The sequence below is a fragment of the Eurosta solidaginis genome, chromosome 4 (assembly GCF_040869045.1).
Source record: "Eurosta solidaginis isolate ZX-2024a chromosome 4, ASM4086904v1, whole genome shotgun sequence".
In the NCBI taxonomy this organism is placed as follows: Eukaryota; Metazoa; Arthropoda; class Insecta; order Diptera; family Tephritidae; genus Eurosta; species Eurosta solidaginis.
The window spans coordinates 157466088-157473182 of record NC_090322.1 but is presented as its reverse complement, the minus strand read 5'-3'; positions in this window follow the sequence as shown (position 1 = coordinate 157473182).

The following is a 7095-nucleotide window of genomic DNA, read 5'->3' as shown; positions in this document are numbered from 1 at the left end:
GGCTTAGTTCTATAGGTGGACGCCTTTTCGTTATATCGACATAAAGGTGGACCAGGTGTGACTCTAGAATAATTGTGTACAATATGGGTATCAAACCAAAGGTGTTAATGAGTATTTCAAAAGGGAGCGATCCTTAGTTCCATAGGTGGACGCCGTTCCGAGATATCGCCATAAAGGTGGACCAGGGTTTACCCTAGAATATGTTTGTACGATATTGGTATCAAATTAAAGGTATTAATGAGGGTTTTAAAAGGGAGTGGTGGTACTTGTATAGGTGGTCGCCTTTTCGAGATATCGCCATAAACGTGGATCAGGGGTGACTCTAGACTTTGTTTGTACGATATTGGTATCAAATTAAAGGTATTAATGAGTATTTTAAAAGGGAGTGGGCTTTAGTTCTATAGGCGGACGGCTTTTCGAGATATCGCCATAAAGGTGGACCAGAGGTGACTCTAGAATTTGTTTGTACGATATGGGTATCAAATGAAAGGTGTTAATGAGTATTTTGAAAGGGAGCGGGCCTTAGTTCTATGGGTGGACGCCTTTTCGAGATATCGCCATAAAGGTGGACCAGGGGTGACTCTAGAATTTGTTTGTACGATATGGGTATCAAATGAAAGGGGTTGATGAGTATTTTGAAAGGGAGTGGGTCTTAGTTCTATAGGTGGACGCCTTTTCGAGATATCGCCATAAAGGTGGGCCAGGGGTTTGTACGATATTGGTATCAAATTAAAGGTATTAATGAGGCTTTTAAAAGGGAGTGGTGGTAGTTTTATATGTGAAGGCGTTTTCCAGAAATCGACCAAAATGTGGACCAGAGTGGCCCAGAACATCATCTGTTGGATACCGCTAATTTATTTATATATATAATACCACGAACAGTATTCCTGCCAAGATTTCAAGGGTTTTTTATTTCGCCCTGCAGAACTTTTTATTTCATTCTACTTAATATGGTAGGTGTCAAACCCATTTTACAAAAATTGTTTCTAAAGTTATATTTTGCGTCAATAAACCCACCCAAATTCCATGTTTCATCCCTTTTTTCGTATTTGGTATAGAATTATGGCATTTTCTTCGTTTTTGGTAATTTTCGATACCGAAAAAGTGGGCGTGGTCATAGTCGGATTTCGGCCATTTTTTATATCAATACAAAGTGAGTTAAAATAAGTACGTGAACTGAGTTACTAAAAATATATCGATTTTAGCTCAAGTTATCGTGTTAGCGGCCGTGCGGAAGGACAGACGGTCGACTGTGTATAAAAACTGGGCGTGGCTTCAACCGATTTCGCCCTTTTTGACAGAAATAAGTTATTGTCCCACAATCTAAGCCCTACCAAATTTCACAAGAATTGGTGAAATTTTGACTTATGGCATTAAAAGTATTCTAGACAAATTAAATGAAAAAGAGCGGAGCCACTCCCATTTTGAAATTTTCTTTTATTTTTGAATTTTGTTGCACCATATCATTACTGGAATTGAATGTTGACTTAATTTACTTATATACTGTAAAGATATAAAATTTTTTGTTAAAATTTGACTTTAAAAAAAATTTTGTTTTAAAAGTGGGCGTGGTCGTTCTCCGATTTTGCTAATTTTTATGAAGCCTACATATAGTAATAGGAGTAACGTTCCTGCCAAATTTGATCATTATGTATTCAACGACTGCCAAATTACAGCTTGCAAAACTTTTAAATTACCTTTTTTTTTTAAAGTGGGCGGTGCCACGCCTATTGTCCAAAATTTTAATAATTTTCTATTCTGCGTCATAAGTTCCACTCACCTACCAAGCTTCATCGCTTTATCCGTCTTTGGTAATGAATTATCGCACTTTTTCCGTTTTTCGAAATTTTCGATATCGAAAAAGTGGGCGTGGTTATAGTCCGATATTTTTCATTTTAAGCAGCGATCTGAGATGAGCGCTCAGGAACCTACATACCAAATTTCATCAAGATACCTCTAAATTAACTCAAGTTATCGTGTTAACGGGCGGACGGACGGACGGACATGGCTCACTCAATTTTTTTTCGATTCTGATGATTTTGATATATGGAAGTATATATCTATCTCGATTCCTTTATACCTGTACAACCAACCGTTACCCAATCAAAGTTAATATACTCTGTGAGCTCTGCTCAACTGAGTATAAAAAGTTACGATGTACAATATAAATTTACTACAATTTATTAAAACTATCGTGGCGGCGCACACACTAAGCAAAAGCAAATTTTAAAATTTGCAAACCGTCAAATGCTGTTTATATCGCTTTGCAATATGGCGGAAATAAGGTCCTTGGTATTATATATAGATCAGACAAAAGCGGATAAGCACAACGCCTACTTTAAAGAAAAGGGGCTTACAGTTTTAATCTTAAGAGAATTTCCGAAATATATATGGTAAGCAACAATATTACCAGCAGAAATAGACTTATCAAAAGCTTTTGTTACAGTCAACCACGGCACGTTACTGCAAGACTTGTAAAGGTGTCCCATTCCTCCTAGTTTCAAAAGGTGGACCGCAGATTATCTGTCTGGTCGGCAGGTTTCGGTGTAATTCACGCACGTAACATCTAAACCCAGAAGACTTAAACAAGGGTTCCCACAGGATGCTGTCCTCTCCCCGATTTTGTTTAACATCTACATATCGAAGCTCTATTCGCCACCAGAATGAGTTACCATTGCTACGCTGATGACTGCACAATAAAGATATACGCCGCCGGCAAACACCGCCGCCGCCGCCGATTTTAGTTGTTTTTCGCACGCCGCCGCCGAATGTCAAAAACATCGGTGTTTTCTACTATTTTATTTATGACAATCTAGGCCATTTATCGTTCATGTCGAAAATTGGCCCGATATGTTCGAAAGGGGTATCAACGGATGCGTATCACTGCCAGTTATAATAATCCAATTACGAAATTTAATTGTTGTTGTTTTCGTAGCGATAAGGACACTCCCCGAAGGCCCTGGGGAGTATTATCGATGTTGATGGTCCTTCGCCGGATGCAGATCTGGTACGTTCCGGCAATAAGCACCATTAAGGTACCAGCCGGACCATCTCGGGAACGATTTGGTATGACCACATGAAACCTTCTAGGCCATCCCGCCCTAGATCCTCGTCTGTTGAAGAAACAGGATTCGTCACGGGTAGGTGAGGTTGACAATTAGGTTGGAGAAGCTATATATCACGCTGGCAACCCCTTGAGAGGGTTGCGCTACACAACCCCTTAAATCAATTTGGTACTTTAGTCGCCTCTTACGACAGGCATACCTATCGCGGGTATATTCTAAGCCCCCTAACCCGCAGGGGGGAGCGAAATTTAACTCTTTCTAACCGTTCAAAAGTTATTTAAAAAACAGGCGCATTCAATGGCATCTTAACACGTATTTTGCATCACCCAATTCACCAAGTTATTAAAACCAAACACTAAACGAAAAGTTAAATAAAAAATTTAAATGCTCAATTTGCATAATTTTGTAGATGCTCCGAGGATTATAATATTTTCATCCATGAGATAATACTTGGATTGCCTACGGTTTCCAGGCCTGCATCCTTAGCCGAATAGTTACTCCCTAACTCTTAAAGGTGTCTGGTAGTGGTCGGCAGCACAGCGCGAAAAAAATCCGTTTGAAATTCTTCGGAGCAACACCTAGAGCTGCTAGGAACGCGCCGTCGACGAAGGTATGAGTTTGGAGCCGCAGTCCTACAGCTTCTGTGCTGGCATGTGGTGTGAGGGTCAGTAGGCGTGGTGGCGACTGGTCGTCAGGTTTGTTACTGTTCGCACATCGGAAATTATAGCTCTTATGATTGCCGAAAAAACTGGAGGGCCCTTTAGCGCAATCAACAATAGGCCATCATTGGTGCTAATCGTTAAATTGTCCCGAGATAGTTATGAATATTAAAATACCATTAACAGCAACCGTAAGTCGCCTTTGTACGTGACCAGCAAGGAGCCACAAAATATTAAAAAAATCGTGTCGAGAACGAGTATCTCCGTCGGTGAAACCACGCTTTGCACGAGACATACAGACAAAAGTGTTGCCATTGCAAGTACTTCAATTTTTTCGGCAGACGCCGCAGTAAGGGTCTCTTAGACCCTGGTTAGCTTCGAAGCCTTCCTGGGGTAAGTGAACGAAGGGCAATCCCTCCACAAGGAGTTACTCCTGAAACTTTTTGAACGATCCGTGAGACTTCGATACAAAAACCCCGGAATCAAGCTTTGTAAAGTAAGAAAGCTGGCCACGCCGCTGCCGCCGTTATATAATAGTGCCTACGCCGCCACCGCCGATAAAGTGATCAGCGTAAACCTCTACTGCACGATAATGGCTACAGGACCCGGCCTACCCATCGATTAGCTATGTAATAAAATAAAGAACTATCTCTCTAATTTCTTCAGTTTTTCGCCTCGCGAAACCTGACATTGTCACCGACAAAGTTATAGGCGACGTCGATGGCAATACGCCACCGACTACCAAAAATACTGAGTGCGACGTTCGATCAGGATCTACATTTTGGCGAGAATCCAGAGCTCTAACAAAATCCTTAAATCTCTTGTCGGCAGCACCACTTAAAAAATAATTGGCATACTACCCGTCCCTGATATGGTCGCCGAGCCTTAAGGTTACTCACTGGAAGAAAATACAGACCTGTCAAAACACCGCTTTAATAACAGATACGGGCTGTCTTCTTATGTCCCCAGAGCACCACCTACATAGTGAAGCGAGAGTATATGCTGAACAAACAGTTTATGTTAAATACCAAGAACACATCTAATTGAAGAGACAGCCATCTAATTAAAAAAAACTCTTGGCGCGATTTACCTCCGAGGAGATTTAGACCCATCTTTTCTTCCAATTTACGGCTTGCTACATATTTTATGCCGGTTCCGTACGGCATCTGCAAGGAGATGAATTTTCACTGGGAAGCTTTTTATAGGAGAAACAACTCGAAGTGCTGTCAAACCACTGCCGAGGGGCTACCCCGTTTGGAAAAACTTTTTTCTAACCGAAAAAAAAATTTTTTAAGCTATTAAGTCGATCAAAAATCTTTTAAGTCATTTAATGTTCGTGAAGTTTTTCTTTAAATGCATCGTGAAAATAAATGTAAGAGCAAATAAATGGGTATATAATTTTCGGTTTCGTCCAAAATTAAACCTCCTTAATTGTTTTCCATTAAATTCAAAACATACGACCTCATTTTAAAAAAAGTTTCTTCGATTTTATTAAAAATTCCGAAGTACTCACTTTGATCGAGTATACTCGATACCTTTTACTGAGTATGAGTACTAGCATCGATACTTTGATCCGAGTATTTTATACGAGTATCGGTATCTATACTTTTCCTAAAAGTTCTATCACTAGTCTTACCCTTTTTCAAGAAAGGATCCCGGGAACAAAGTCAACAATCTGTATTATGACTTCTCGTTCTCGATCAATATTTATATTATATACAATGCCGGCCACCTTCATGTAATATAACGTGTGTCTTTTAGTTCAGATAGTGTGTCTCTTTGTCCAAACATATAAATACGTATTAAAACGCTTTGTGAAGAAAGAAACCACTAAAGTGCACGCCAAGCGTCGCCAGAGACCTTTCAAAAGTAGTAAAAGTGAAAATTGCATCGCATGCATTTAGTACATACTGACATATATAAGTGGGGGCAAACGTTACCAGATCTTTAACAGTAACAGCATATGTAATTGTAAACTAACAGTAAGTTCTATAAATAGCATAAAACATATATAACGAACCCTAGTTTCAAGGTGTCTAGATGTCCTATACAAATGTGAGACAAATTAAGATATTCACAATGCACTAGATACTTTTCAGCATTAGGACAAAAGCTTTGAATGGGGATGATATATGTCGGTCTGTGGCTACTCACATAGACTGAATGGTAGTGCACATGTTGTGTGTATTGAATTGCTTAAAAAATCAGCTTTAGGTAACCCATAAGAGTATGAAAGACGAACTTAGAAAGGTTGAATCCGCGTTCATGTCAGGGGCGAAGCTTCGCCTTGGTCCATGCCTTAAGAGTTTGACACACTTCGATCAAATTTTGAAGCAAATGAAACTGAATCATATATTCTTGTGCCAATTTGGAATAATTTCAGGATCACTTTGGGATTATTAGAGGTATCATTACGGGAAAACGTCAGAATCATTTTCAGACTGTTTCGGGACTATTTTGTAGCAGTTGAAGCATACTTTAATTTCGTTAGCCTTTTTAGAATCATTTCGGTACTATTTCGGGACCAATTTCAGAACAGTTACGGGATTAGTTCACGATCACTTTGGTACCATTTCCTGACTATTTCAGAAACGCTGCCGAATTAGTCTTAAAGAATATATAATACAGTTCCATCTCCTTCAAAAATTTTGACAGAAGTCCGTCAAACCGTTAAGGTATGGACAAAGGTGACGCTTCGCCCCATATTAGTTGATATGAGCGCACATCCCACTGTTTTATGTTCATCTTTCACACCTTTGTGGGTTACCTAAAGCTCATTTGTTAAGCAAATCTATACGCACAATAAAACATTATAAGATTTCTGAATAAGCAATTGCACTACATATGTCACGAGGCAGCACTAAAAGCATTAATCTCCCACAGCACAACTTATAAACTTGACCTCAGGCTGAAAATTTCATTTTCTACAAGTTGACTTTTTATTTTCGTTTGCCAACAGGCGTCCCATCCATGAATAGTGCCAAAACGTGTGAAACGGGGAAATGATGAAATGGGTTGTAAAATAAATGAACACAAAATTTGAGCGTTTGTTTTGACAACGCACTGCTTTATCGATTTCGAGTCAATAATGTGACATAATGGAAATGCTTTAGACCCCAAACATAACATATTTCACTTTTCTGTAAAGGAAATCAACAGTTTGCGAACGAAAAATACATGAGCTTATACTTGGCTTCCATTAGGATAATGACCGCCATCAAAAACTGCTTCAAGCTTACCCGCTGGTGTGTTGGTGTCAAAAGCGTTTCCATTCACCCTTATCGCGAAGTTCACACGGAAAATTGTTCGCCTTCACTTTTTTGTTCGGGTGAACTTTTTCCGCCTATCGGCAATTTCGGGGAACAAAGGTT